The sequence below is a fragment of the Lotus japonicus genome, chromosome 6, assembly GCF_012489685.1.
Source record: "Lotus japonicus ecotype B-129 chromosome 6, LjGifu_v1.2".
Lineage (NCBI taxonomy): Eukaryota > Viridiplantae > Streptophyta > Magnoliopsida > Fabales > Fabaceae > Lotus > Lotus japonicus.
Window position 1 is genome coordinate 37,878,383 of NC_080046.1, and position 13,038 is coordinate 37,891,420.

Sequence of the window (13,038 nt, forward strand, 5' to 3'; positions counted from 1 at the left end):
GGGAGCGGTGTGTAGTGCTCCTCTAGTCAGGATTAGGGTAGGAGTAGCGTCGTGGCTCTGATCTTCAGTTTTTCTCATTTTGGGACAGGGTAGGTCCCCGACCTTTAGCTTTTTGTGTGGTTCTCTTTATGGGAGTCACAGGGAGTTGGTCGGACTAGGAGGTCTTCGGGCTGTTTTGGGCTGATCTACTTTCGTTTGGAGGACTGTATTCAGAATACTGACCTTATATTTTGTTTCTGTACATATTTGCCGGAAGGCACTACTTTCCCGTCACTGGAGGTTACTCGTGACGTGGCATGCTGTTTACTGTGTGGATTGTATATATATTTGTAAATTAGTCTTGTTTATCTTTCGTCGATACGTCTTTAAATTCGACAAGTCTTTTATTTACTTAAAACAAATATCGAAAAAAAAAAATTCACGTTTTTCCGCCTTTATTTTCTTTTTGGTTACTAAAGTGACGCCACCGAAATCGGGGTGTTACATTGTGGTATCAGAGCTTGTCGAGTCTTTCGGGAGTCTTTGGGGAAATAGGTCTTCTGTGCTAGGTTGTGTGACTCTGCAAAGAGTGAAAATTGATTGTCTGCAAGCGATTTTTCGCTTAAAATTGATTGAAGTTATTGCTTAATCATATTGTATAGTTATGTTAGATGCTATCTTATGATGAGTACTAACTGTTTGTTTGACTTAATAGAACATGGTGAACACTAACCAACTAGCTGAGATGATGGCCACTATGGCCCAAGTTGTGACTGCACAGGCAAATGATAATGCTATGAGGCGTGCTGCTGAGGAAACGCGTGATCAGCATCAGCGTCAGAGAGAAGTAACTCTGGATCAGAATAAGGGATTGAATGACTTTAGGAGACAAGATCCTCCTAAGTTCACTGGTGGAACCGACCCTGACAAAGCGGATCTTTGGATCCAGGAGATTGAGAAGATATTCGGTGTATTGCAAACTGCTGAAGGTGCCAAGGTTGGCATGGCTACTTATCTGCTGCTTGGTGATGCTGAGTACTGGTGGAGAGGCGCCAGGGGAATCATGGAAGCCAACAATGAAGAGATCAACTGGAATTCTTTCCGAACTGCATTTCTGGATGAGCGAGAGGCACAGTTTCTGACACTTCGTCAAGGGGGCATGTCTGTACCTGAATTCGCTGCTAAGTTGGAGTCTTTGGCCAAGCATTTCCAATTCTTCAATGATCATGTGGATGAGCGATACATGTGTAAGCGTTTTGTCAATGGACTGAGGCCAGATATTGAGGATTCCGTGAGGCCGTTGGGAATCATGCGTTTTCAGTCGCTTGTTGAGAAAGCTACAGAAGTTGAACTGATGAAGAATAAGAGGTTGAACCGTGCTGGAATGGGAGGACTAGTGAGATCAGGTTCTCAAAACTACCAAGGAAAAGGGAGATTTCAGAACAAGAAGCCGTATCAACGTCCTGCTGGGAGAGGGTTTACCCCAGGATCTTACAGACCTATGGCTGGTACTGCTGGTGGTTCTGGAAATCAGGCTGTGAACCGAGATGTGAATTGTTTCAAGTGTGGGAAGCTGGGGCACTATGCCAATGCGTGTACAGACACGAGGCCTAAGTGCTTTAATTGTGACAAGTTTGGACACACTGCCAGTCAGTGTAGGGCACCCAAGACTGAACCGTCTGTCAACACTGCTCGAGGAAAGCGCCCTGCTGCCAAAGCAAGAGTTTACACCATGGATGGTGAAGAGGCTGAAGGAGTTGATGGTTTGATCAGAGGGAATTGCGAGATTGACGGTAATCTCCTAACTGTACTTTTCGATTTCGGTGCAACGCATTCGTTTATTTCTAGGGAGTGCGTGACCAGACTGAAACTACCTGTTACTGCTTTGAGCTTTGATCTTATTGTCACTACACCTGCTAAAACCCTACTTGTTAAAGCTGCATGCATGTACTGTCCGGTGACATATAGAGATAGAGTCTTTCATGCTAATCTAGTATGCATAACTCTCAAGAACTTAGATGTTATCCTAGGAATGGATTGGCTATCTCATTATCATTGTCTTTTGGACTGCAACCGAAAGAGAGTGGTTTTTCCTGACTCGGATCTTTACTAGTATCTATCTGCAAACCATATTAGTGTTTCTTTGAACGAAGGATCTCAAGAGTATTCTTTGTTGCTGAACCTAGAGGGTAAAGGGAACCCGAATGTGAATGGTATTCCAATTGTGAGAGACTTCACCGATGTTTTTCCTGACGATGTACCTGGATTGCCGCCTGTACGCGACATCGAGTTTGCTATTGACATCGTACCGGGAACAGGGCCGATTTCGATTGCACCATATCGTATGGCACCTGCAGAGTTAGTGGAATTAAAGTCTCAAATAGAAGATCTTCTGTCAAAAGGATTTATTCGTCCAAGTGTTTCGCCTTGGGGAGCGCCAGTTTTATTGGTAAAGAAGAAGGATGGAAGGTCTAGATTGTGTGTTGACTACCGACAACTTAACAAAGCAACCGTCAAGAATAGGTATCCGTTGCCTAGAATTGATGATTTGATGGACCAACTTCGAGGAGCTGCAGTATTCTCAAAGATAGACCTGAAGTCGGGTTATCATCAGATTAGAGTGAAGACTGAGGATATTCAGAAGACTGCATTCAGAACTCGCTATGGACACTATGAGTATTTGGTGATGCCATTTGGAGTGACAAATGCACCTGCTATTTTCATGGACTACATGAACAGAACTTTTCATGCATTCTTAGATCGATTTGTCGTAGTGTTTATTGACGACATTCTGATTTACTCAAAGGATGCTAAGGACCATGAGGAACACCTACGCCAAGTTTTGCAAGTGTTGAGGGAGAAGAAGCTGTACGCTAACCCTTCCAAGTGTGAATTTTGTGAGACCCAAGTTTTTAAGTTTGGAATAAATCGAATAAAATTTCTTTTCACGATTAATTTAATGTAACGTGAAGGAAAACCTGAACAAGTGTTTACTGAATGGAATAAATTTGTGAAGGAGAAAGTTCAGGAAAAGGCTAAGGATTATATCAAAGTCGATAAAAGTTATAACACGATTAGTATTCGCTTAAACCTAGGTCAAGAACACCAGTAAATAGCTAAGTTATATTTTTAGACACGACGGAAATTAATTCCAAAAAATCTTCAGAGAAATGTTAGAACTTCTCTTATTCGTCTATAAACAAGCGTTTCGATACGAAACCCTGGAATGTACGAACGCCAAATTCCAATACTCGGAAGTTTGCCGAAATCGAAACCCTGATAGTTCAGAAACCCTAAAATCTACGGACGATGAAGACTTTTTCTATTCGGAGCTTCAAATGAAGATTCCACCCACGTGGCCGATTTCTCTCGTTATTTCTAATCTTTCTTCAGAACGAAGTTTTCTCATCCGACATCAACTGCAAAAAGTAGTTTTCGGGTAAAACCGATTTACACCGACTTTTGATCGTTTGATTAAATTCCAAGAAACCTGTTTTGAGTTCTGGAATTCTGTCGCCAGAACCTATCTTAGAATTCTCCGAGGAATACGCAGGAAAAATCGGAATCGTGAAATTATCATTTTTCCAAATTTTCCAAAACCTATAAATAGCGGGAAAATGAAAAATTTTCAAAAAACCCACCATTTTCATACCCAAACCCGCGAGCTTCAAGGAGAGGAAGGGAGGAAGTGATTTTCGCCGTTTCTTGCCCGTTTGCCGCACAGTTCGTTGCTAATCGAAGACCTCGAGGTAGGAATCCCATATCTCACTTCTGATCGTCGTTTCTGTCGACTTCTTCTATGTCTTTCTGTGCTCAAAGTTTTGAGCTTTTTGTAAAACTATCCAAATAAGCTGATTTCAGTGTCTAAGCTTATTCCCTGCATGCTCCTGAGCGTGTTTAGCGGATTACATTTTGCCGAATGTCGACGAAAAGCCGCTGGGATCCATTTCTGTTGGAAAAACCCATTTCTGGGTAAAGTTTCGTTCTTTAAGCTGAAAATTCACGACTTAGCTTAGCGCTAGTAGGATTCGTCGTCATAAACGTCGTTGTTGACGTACCCATCCAATTTGTTTTTCGAAAATCCAGTTTTGAAATTCTGAGCTGAAAATAATGACCAAAATACCCCTGCGACAGTTTTTGATCCGAAAATTTTTCTGAGCTTAGAACCGTCTTAGTTACGGCTAATGATAACCTAGGAACCAAGTTTGATCGAAGAAAAATCGACCCACCTATTTATGGAAAGTGGCCGAGAGCTCCATCAAGGGGGGAGGAAATTTTGATTTTTCGAAAACTTGTCTTAACGCGTTAGATTGTCGTACTTCGGAGTTTGTAATGTTTTGTGTAACCCTAGTGCGTATTGTTTGCTGCGTTGCTGACTCATTGTGATTGATTTCTGTGAATTTGTCCTAAGGTTCGTTTGAGGAACTTTGTGAAGTTCAAGAGGGAGATTGTGAAGGAAGCTTTGAGGAGCAAGCTGGAAAACCAACCGGTGAGGGTTTCTCACTGAATACTAGATAATGAATTAGGTGTCGATGATTTCAACTTGATTTATTGTTTATGCACTTGATTGTGTTTGATTGGGAAAAACGTTTTCTGAGGCTACGGCTGACAATTGATAATCTTTTATTGCTTGATTGTTGTTGAGGTTGATTCACATGCTAAATGCTACCTGGTTAATCTAGGATGTGTGATATTTTCCCTATATGCTAAGTGCTAAATGGTTATTCCTCAATGTGTTGATATATGTGCCATGACTGTTGGATTGTACCGTTTTGAATATGCAAGTACACATATATCTGTGATTCGGCAGAGTGAGGATAACAGGCTGTTATGCCAACTTTTATTGTGAGATTTTGAGGAAGTTTGATGGGACGGACCGAGGTTCGGACCCTTGATATTGTTTGGATGGATCGAGACCTTCTCTGGGAATTATTCGGGATCATGGGATCTTTTGAAACTTATAAGACTTGAGATAAAACGAAATGGAAATTATTTTACAAGGAAAATTCATAAGACATTAAACAACCTCTAAACCTTTAATTAATGATTACAAATTCAATTAAGAGCTTAAGACATGAATATTAGTTTTTGGAAAATGAGAAGTGTCGTCGAGTCCAAGGTTTGGGGAAACTAATGAGTTTCCGAGTATGTTAATACTCTTTCGCTCGATGAGCTGATTTGTTGTTTGGGCTGTCTAAAGGATAAGCCGAGAAGTTAATAAGTCTTCGGGTATGTTGATACTCTTTCACTCGATGAGCTGATTTGTTGTTGGGCTATCTGAAAGATAAGCCGGGAAACAGGTAGTTTCCAAGTACATTGGTACTTTTCGCTCGCTGAGGTCATCGGGGTGTTACAGAATCTTTAGAGATTTCTTCAGATTCTTCTGCTTCAGCTTGGAGAGCTTTAGCCTTTTCAGATTTGGATTTCAAGGCTATAGACTTCTTCTTCTGATCCTGATGTTCAGCACGCTTCAGTTCATGACACTTCAGTATGCTTATGAGTTCTTCCAAACTCGTCTGCTCAACATCTCTTGTGAGCTCCAAGGAAGTTATCAAAGGCATCCAGCTTTCAGGAAGACCTCCAAGGATCCTCATGACATGATCAGCAGTGGTATAGCTTTTGTTGAGGGGTCTTATTCCAGCAATGAGCAACTGAAATCTGGAAAACATATCCTCAATGGACTCACTGGGTTCCATTTGGAAGGATTCATACTTCCTGATCAAGGACAACACCTTTGATTCTTTCACCTTCTTGTTTCCTTCATGGGTCATCTTCAAGGAGTCAAAGATACCCTTAGCATACTCACGATCTGTTACCTTTTGGTATTCTTCATAAGAAATAGCACTGAGAAGAATAGTTCTAGCTTTGTGATGCAGTGAGTAAAGCTTTTTCTGCTCAGCAGTCATCTCTGTTATGGAGATCTTCTTGCCATCACCATCAACTGGACGCTCGTAGCCATCCAATATGATATCCCAGAGATCTACATCAAAGCCCAGAAAAAAGCTTTCGATTCTGTCTTTCCAGTACTCAAACCTTTGACCATCAAACATAGGAGGCTTTGCACTGTAAACATCTTTTTGCGCTTCAATGGTGGTAGCCATCTCAGTTTTTACACCGGCCCAGATAACTGAACACTGTAGAAAGGGGGGGAGTTTGAATAGCGTTTTCAATCTAAAACTTTTCCCACTTGAGATTTTAACATATCTCTTCAAACACCGAAGATAAAAGTGCTAAGATAAGAGTTGAGGAAAGCACACAATGATTTTATCCTGGTTCACTTGATAAATCCCTTAAGCTAATCCAGTCCACCCGTTAAGGTGATTTCTTCCTTCTTAGAATGAAGGCAATCCACTAATAGAGTTTGTTACAACTGCACTTGCAACCTGCAAAGTGACTAACAATACAATGACTTAGCTATCACTAAGATTCACTCGTTTAGTCTTCTCAAGGATCTAACCAACCTTGGTCTCCTTAAGGAAAAACAAACAATTGTTTGAGAGTTTGGGTTTACAAAGAATTGCTTATCAGAAAGCTAAAGTAAACACAATAAGTACATTTTGAAGAAAGATTGCTAAGAGAATATTTTGTATATCGCGTGAGCTTTCTTAGGCGGCATCTTTCATCTTCAGCCTCTTTATATACTCCAAGGATTAGGGTTTAGACGTTTGCATGGAATGCTACCGTTGGAGGGCAGATCTGGGATTTCCAGGTTCTGCTGTGGCTGAATAAGTTAGGTAAGGTCGTCAGGAATAGTACAGTTGCTTTTGTACTTGGATATTGACTTGACCTTTAACCTAGATGACTTTTGATCAGAGCGACGCTTCATGTTGGAACTTGTGAAGCTTGGTGATCAGAGTCAGAGGGAAGCTTGGATCCTCTGACCTTTGTAACTTCTGCTTCTGGACTCAGAGGAGAAGTACTTGGTCTTCAGAGCCAGCTTACTCTTGGACTTTAGAGTCTTCACTTCTTAGCTTCTGGACCTTCAGAACTTTTGGACCTTCAGAGCCTTTGGACCTTCAGAGCTTCTGAACCTTCAGAGCTTCTGGTCTTTAGAACTTCTGGTCTTCAGAACTTCAAGTGATATGAATCCATATCAGAGCTTAACTATCTTTAGATCTTCTGAAGCTTATTCTACTGTTCAGATTGAACATAGTGAGTGCGAAAGCGTTGCGTAGGTTACTCTTTGAGCATAGTGCTTCTGATTTATGTGTAATTAGATCAGAGTCAGAGCCTGTCATTAAAACATTCAGAAAACAACGTTAGAGTACCATAATTGTTCATACATAACAGTTAACATGTAATCATCAAAACATAGAGTTGTACTACATGATCAAAATTTGATCTTACAGTTGTCATCAACTTCGTGGCTAAACTCCCTGTTTTAGACTGCGCTCATGTGATTGGTAAATTTTTCCCTTGCTTACTTCGTATTTCATATTTCCTGTTAACTCATCCTTGTTGTTCTTTGCTTCAGGAAAAATGCGCCAGGTCAGTGAAGATCTTCTGGACACCTTTGGGAAGAAAAGAAAAATCTCATTTCCTCCTCAGGTTAATCTGAAGGGCGACAAGACGTCTTTTTCGAAGGTCCAGGCGAGTGGGAAACGACATCCCGGCGAGGAGACCCGTCGTCCTTCCCCCAAGAAACCGCACCTCGCTACTGTTGCATCACCCCCTGGCGGGGAGAGTACTCCCGCTACCTCCACAACTTTCTATGAGCATGAGGAGACTCTCGAGGCGAACCAGCCCGGCGGGCCTCCAAAGGTGACTCTAGTTTCTTCGCCCAACGCCTGGGATGATCCTGTTGACAGATCTTTCCCTGGCACCAAGGTCATCTCGCCATCTCCTGGTCAAAACTTATTTACATCTGCCAGTGTACCACCGTCGAGTCATAATCCTGCCTCGCCCTCGGGCTCTGCAAACCAGGAATTGTCATATTCCCTATCCTTGACCCCATCGCAAGTTGTGAGGATGGATGAAGTGGGCAAGCAGCAGGGTTTGGACGGAGTTTCAGAAAGCGCGTTGGCGACAATACTCCATGCTTTTCACCGCTAAAGCGGTCCGCCCAGGATGCCGGGGCGTTGCGATCAGAGGTGGTGCGGCTCCGCGCCCTCAACGCTGAATTCGTTGAGGAGCGCAAAGCGCTCCTTGCCCGGCTAAATTCCAAAGAAGCCTCGTTTTCTAAGGAGCTGGCCGAGCAGACTAACCATGCTGAGGTTAGCTTGGAGTTTCGAGACAAGAAGATTTCGGAACTGGAAAGGGCCCTTGCAAAACTCCAGCAGGACGCGAAGGCCTATGCCTTAGAAGAGAAGATGAGGTCAGATGCCGTTGCCGCCGCCGTCTTCGAGCGTGGTCGTGGATTCTTCCTCGCCAAAAACCAAGTTCAACGCCTCCATCCCCAAATTGATCTCAGCCAGATGGGAGCATTCAAGAAGGTGACTCCCGCCGGATTGGTCGATCCCAGCGATCCTCCCGGTTTTGTCGCCGAGCGTTTCCTGAATGAAGAAGATGTAGAGGGGAACGGAGAATGTTAGCAATTTTTAAGTTGATCTTGTAGTAATGATCTATTTTCCTGCTATCTTTTAATGAAAATTCCAAGTTCCCTTTGTGTTTTGCCTTGCTATGTTTCTCTTTTCCCCCCTTTTCTTTTTCCTTTTTTTTTAACTTCAATCGAGCTTGGGCCTTCCTTCTTGATGACCCTATTTTAGTAGTGTTTTTAGGGTCATTTCTTTGCTTATTTTGAGTCTTTTTGTGGAGTCTCATGTAGTGTTTCATGCATTCTCATGCATTTTTATCTTTCTTTGTATCTTTGCTTTGTTTTAGTAATTTTGTGGTTTTATAGGGACTTTTCTTGCATTATAAGTAACTTTAGGACTTGCATGTGTTCCCTTTGATAATTGAGGCCCCTCTTTGCTAACAAAGCCCTTTGAGCTTCTGGATTTTCCTTGCCTTGTGTTTCAAGTTTTCAGATCAATAACTGAAGGAGAAAGAAGGTCAAGAGGCTTGGGATTAATGGAAGACTTGATGGAGCTTGAAGAGAAGTTAAGAAAGAAGTCAAAAAGCCTTTTTCAGCGAGTACGAGCGCCTAGGCGCCAATTGCATTCCAGAGGCATGTTTTTGGGCTGGAATTGGCGCTCAGGCGCTCTGAATTGGCGCTTGAGCGCCCAGACTCGTTTGTTTTGCCTATAAATTGGTTTTTAGGTATTTCTCTTGGAACCTTTTGTCAAATTCACATATTGTAATAAGGTAGAAGATAGGGTTTTAGTTCTGGAGCTTGAGGAGCTTTCTCTAAGTCTCATGATCCAGGTTTTATCCTTATTTTCTTGTATGGATTTCATAGCCATGCTTGGCTAAACACCTTTTTGCTTTGGGTTCCTTGTAAGACTCTTGATGTTTTAATCTTTTTTCCTTTTTCTTCACATGAATCTTCTGAGTAAACCCTTGAATTCCATATCTATGCTTTATGTTTCAAGTTAGATCATGAGCTAGCTTTATGCTTTTCTATAATATAATGGAAATTTGTTATAGATTAGGGACATGATATGGGATTACCTCTTCTATGCTTGCTACTAGGAATAGAGTAGGGGTTGGGGTTTGTTGGCCTGAATTGATGCTTAGTGCCTTTAGCAAATGTTTAGGTTGTCAAGGAATTGAACCTATCTTTTGACTTTAGAGGATTGTCTATACAAGGCATTGATAGATGATTACATAGGCTATAACATCAAGGAGAGACTCAGAATTTTTGTGGGAAGAATAGGTTAATTTAAAACTGATTTAGTTAAGCAAGAACCCAAGGCAAGATCACCATTGTTATCACACACTTACATTTCTTAAGTTTGTCACTCAATCACTTGAACAATCAACCCTTAAAACTGAATTTTATTTGCTTTCCAACCGTGAACTCGAATCTTAAACTGAATTGCCACACCAATTCCCTGTGGTTCGATAATTTAAAACCGGGTGAATTCCGTACACTTGCGGAGTAACCAACAAGTTTTTGGCGCCGTTGCCGGGGAATTGTTTGTGGTCTTTGGTTTAAGTTTTTGGTTTGTGGTTTTATTTTTCGTTTTTATCTTTGTCTAGAATTGGAGCTACTAATCTTTCTCTGTTTTAGTGTCACACTTTCAGGTTGCTCTCGAGAGAGACACCATCATGGGTGGCCAAATGACGGAGGAGGAGATGCAAGCCCACATTGAGGCGAGAATCCAAGATGGGATCACCCTCCGGTTATGTGAACAAGAAGTTGAGAATGCCAACCGGTCTCTTCGGGAACTCACTTCGGCTCCTATGAGTTATGACTATCCCGGGAGCATTGTCTTTCCCAAGGGAGTGGGAAACTTTGAGTTGAGACCGGCATTCATCAACTTGGTTAGCCAAAGCCAATATGGTGGAGGTGCTATGGAAGATCCTCACGCTCATTTGGAGAGGTTCATCCGGAATTGCAACACTTACCGGGTGAACAATGTTCCGGTGGATGCAATTCGGTTAAGCTTGTTTCCATTTTCTTTGAAGGACACCGCTGAGGAATGGCTGAATTCTCAACCTCAAGGGAGCTTCACTACTTGGGAAGACTTAGCGGAAAAGTTCACAACAAGGTTCTTCCCAAGAGCCCTTTTGAGGAAATTGAAAAAAGACATCATGAATTTTGTGCAACCCACTGAAGAAAATCTCTATGAAGCTTGGGAGCGCTTCAAGAAGCTCTTGAGGAAATGTCCTCAACACAATCTCACCCAAGCTGAATTGGTTGCAACATTTTATGATGGTCTACAATACTCTTGGAGGTTTGGCCTAGATGCGGCTTCAAATGGCGAGTTCGATGCTCTTCCCCCACAAGCGGGGTATGACTTAATAGAAAAGATGGCAGCGAGAGCCATGAACTCTGAAAATGATCGCCAAACCCGAAGGAGTAAGTTTGAAGTGGAAGCTTACGACAAGCTCTTGGCCTCCAATAAGCAAATCTCCGAACAAATGGCGGAGATTCAAAATCATATAAAGGCGACCAATTTGGTCGGTGCTACAGTAGCCAAAGTGGAATGTGTGGCTATTGGAGGGCCTAATGTTAGTAATTCTTGTACCATGACTAATCAAGGTTTCCAAGGTCAAAGCTCTGGACTATTTCAACAAGTCCAAGAGCAAGTTGATGTAAAGGATGGTGGCAAGAAGAGCTTAGAGGAGCTATTGGAGAGCTTCATCAACCGCATGGAGAGCAACTATAAAATCCAAGATGCGGCTATCAAGAACTTGGAAAGTCAATTTGGCCAGCTAGCCAAGCAAATGGCCAAGATACCTCAAGGTAAGTTTTCTCCTAATGCTTTAATTTTGTCTAAACATGAAAATGCTGATGTTGTTACCACTAGGAGTGGGAGAGTGTTACATGAGTCTAAAAAACAAGTTGAGGGAGAGAAAAATGACAAAGTGGAGGAAAAAGATGAAGGTGTTATAAAGAAGAGGATGAGTGAACCTGTGAAAGCTAGAGTTTTGAGCACTCCTTCTCCTGAACTTAGCAAGATTCCATTCCCCAAGGCTTTGGCTAATAAAAATCTGGATAAACAGTTTTCTAAGTTTTTGGAGGTTTTTAAGAAACTCCACATCAATATACCTTTTTCTGAAGCCTTGGAGCAAATGCCAATCTATGCTAAGTTCATGAGGGATATCCTAAGTAAAAAGAGGAAGTTGAGTGAGGTTGATGAGACGGTCATGTTGACTGAGGAGTGTAGTGCAATCTTGCAAAGGAAGATACCTAGGAAGAGGAGAGATCCCGGAAGCTTTACTATTCCGGTGGAGATTGAGGGGTTGTCGAAAGTGGATGCATTGTGTGACTTAGGAGCGAGCATCAACTTGATGCCGCTTAGCATGTTTAGGAGGTTGAACTTAGGTGAGGTTACCCCAACTATGCTCTCCTTACAAATGGCGGACCGATCCCTAAAGACATCTTATGGGATCATTGAGGATGTTATGGTGAAGGTGGATAAGTATGTGTTCCCCGTTGATTTTGTGGTGTTGGACATGGAGGAAGATGCAAAGATTCCTCTTATTCTAGGCCGACCCTTCTTAGCCACTGCTAGGGCTAAGATTGATGTTGATAAGGGTCAGCTCATTCTCCGAGTTGGTAAGGACAAGGTAAGATTTTCGGTTTTCAATCCTAATTTGAAAACTAACCTTGATGATGGATTTGTTTGTGATATGATTCAAAGCTTGTCCAGGTCTTCAAAGGAGACCCCCAAGGTAAGTGAAAAAGATGTTGAGCTTAATAAAGCTCTCATCAAGCTTGTTAGTGAAAACAAGTATGGGGGGTCTAAAGATGAGAATTTCCAAGCCCACATCACCCGGTTCACACAAGCTAGTCACCTTGTTAAGATGGAAGGTGTGACCAGTGTTGAGCTCAAGATTAAGCTCTTCTCTCACTCCTTGAAGGGGGGAGTAAGGATTTGGTACGATGGTTTAGATGATACCCTCTCTTGGGAGGAGTTGTTCCAAAGGTTTTGTGCTAGGTTTCTACCTTGCACAAGTGAAAGAGAGATTGATGGTAAGGAATTTCCTTCCTAACAATAAAGGAAGGAGAGTCCACCTAGGACTATAACTTAGGGCTTCTTGGGAGACAACCCAAGTCTTGCTTTCTTTTGTTTGTTTGTGTGTTGCATTGTGCAGGGAATGAGAGCTTGGAATATGGAATAAGAGGTTTGCTTGAGCCTCCTTAGTAATCGGTAAATGAGGTCGACTCTTTCCCTTAGTATAGCTCATGCATTCTTGGCATATTTTCTCTTTGTAGAACTTTTTTCTTCTTTTTGGCATGCATTGTTTTGTTAGAGTCGTTTTGGGTCTTTACTTCCCTATACTCACATGCTTTTGCCCGAAGTTATGTTCTCTAACTTGTGCTGGTTTTTGGAAAATGTTTTCATGAATACTTGTGTCTTTTGGGGATGACTGATTGCATGCTTTGGGGAAGAGTGGAGGAGACTTCGGTCTTCCGAGTTCTTGAGAATGGAGTTGATGTGAGTCCATTAAGGGTCCATTCTTGACCCTTCACTATAAAATTTCCCTGGAGGATCCTGACTCACTTGC

The 13,038-nt window shown here is 42.1% G+C and overlaps 1 non-coding gene across 1 annotated transcript; it reads right to left on the minus strand.

Annotated features, from left to right (window-relative positions):
- Positions 1-10,596: 10,596 nt before the first annotated feature.
- LOC130727045 (small nucleolar RNA R71) lies at positions 10,597-10,703 on the minus strand. Its single transcript, XR_009015087.1, has one exon. It is a non-coding gene; the product is annotated as a small nucleolar RNA R71 (small nucleolar RNA).
- Positions 10,704-13,038: the final 2,335 nt, after the last annotated feature.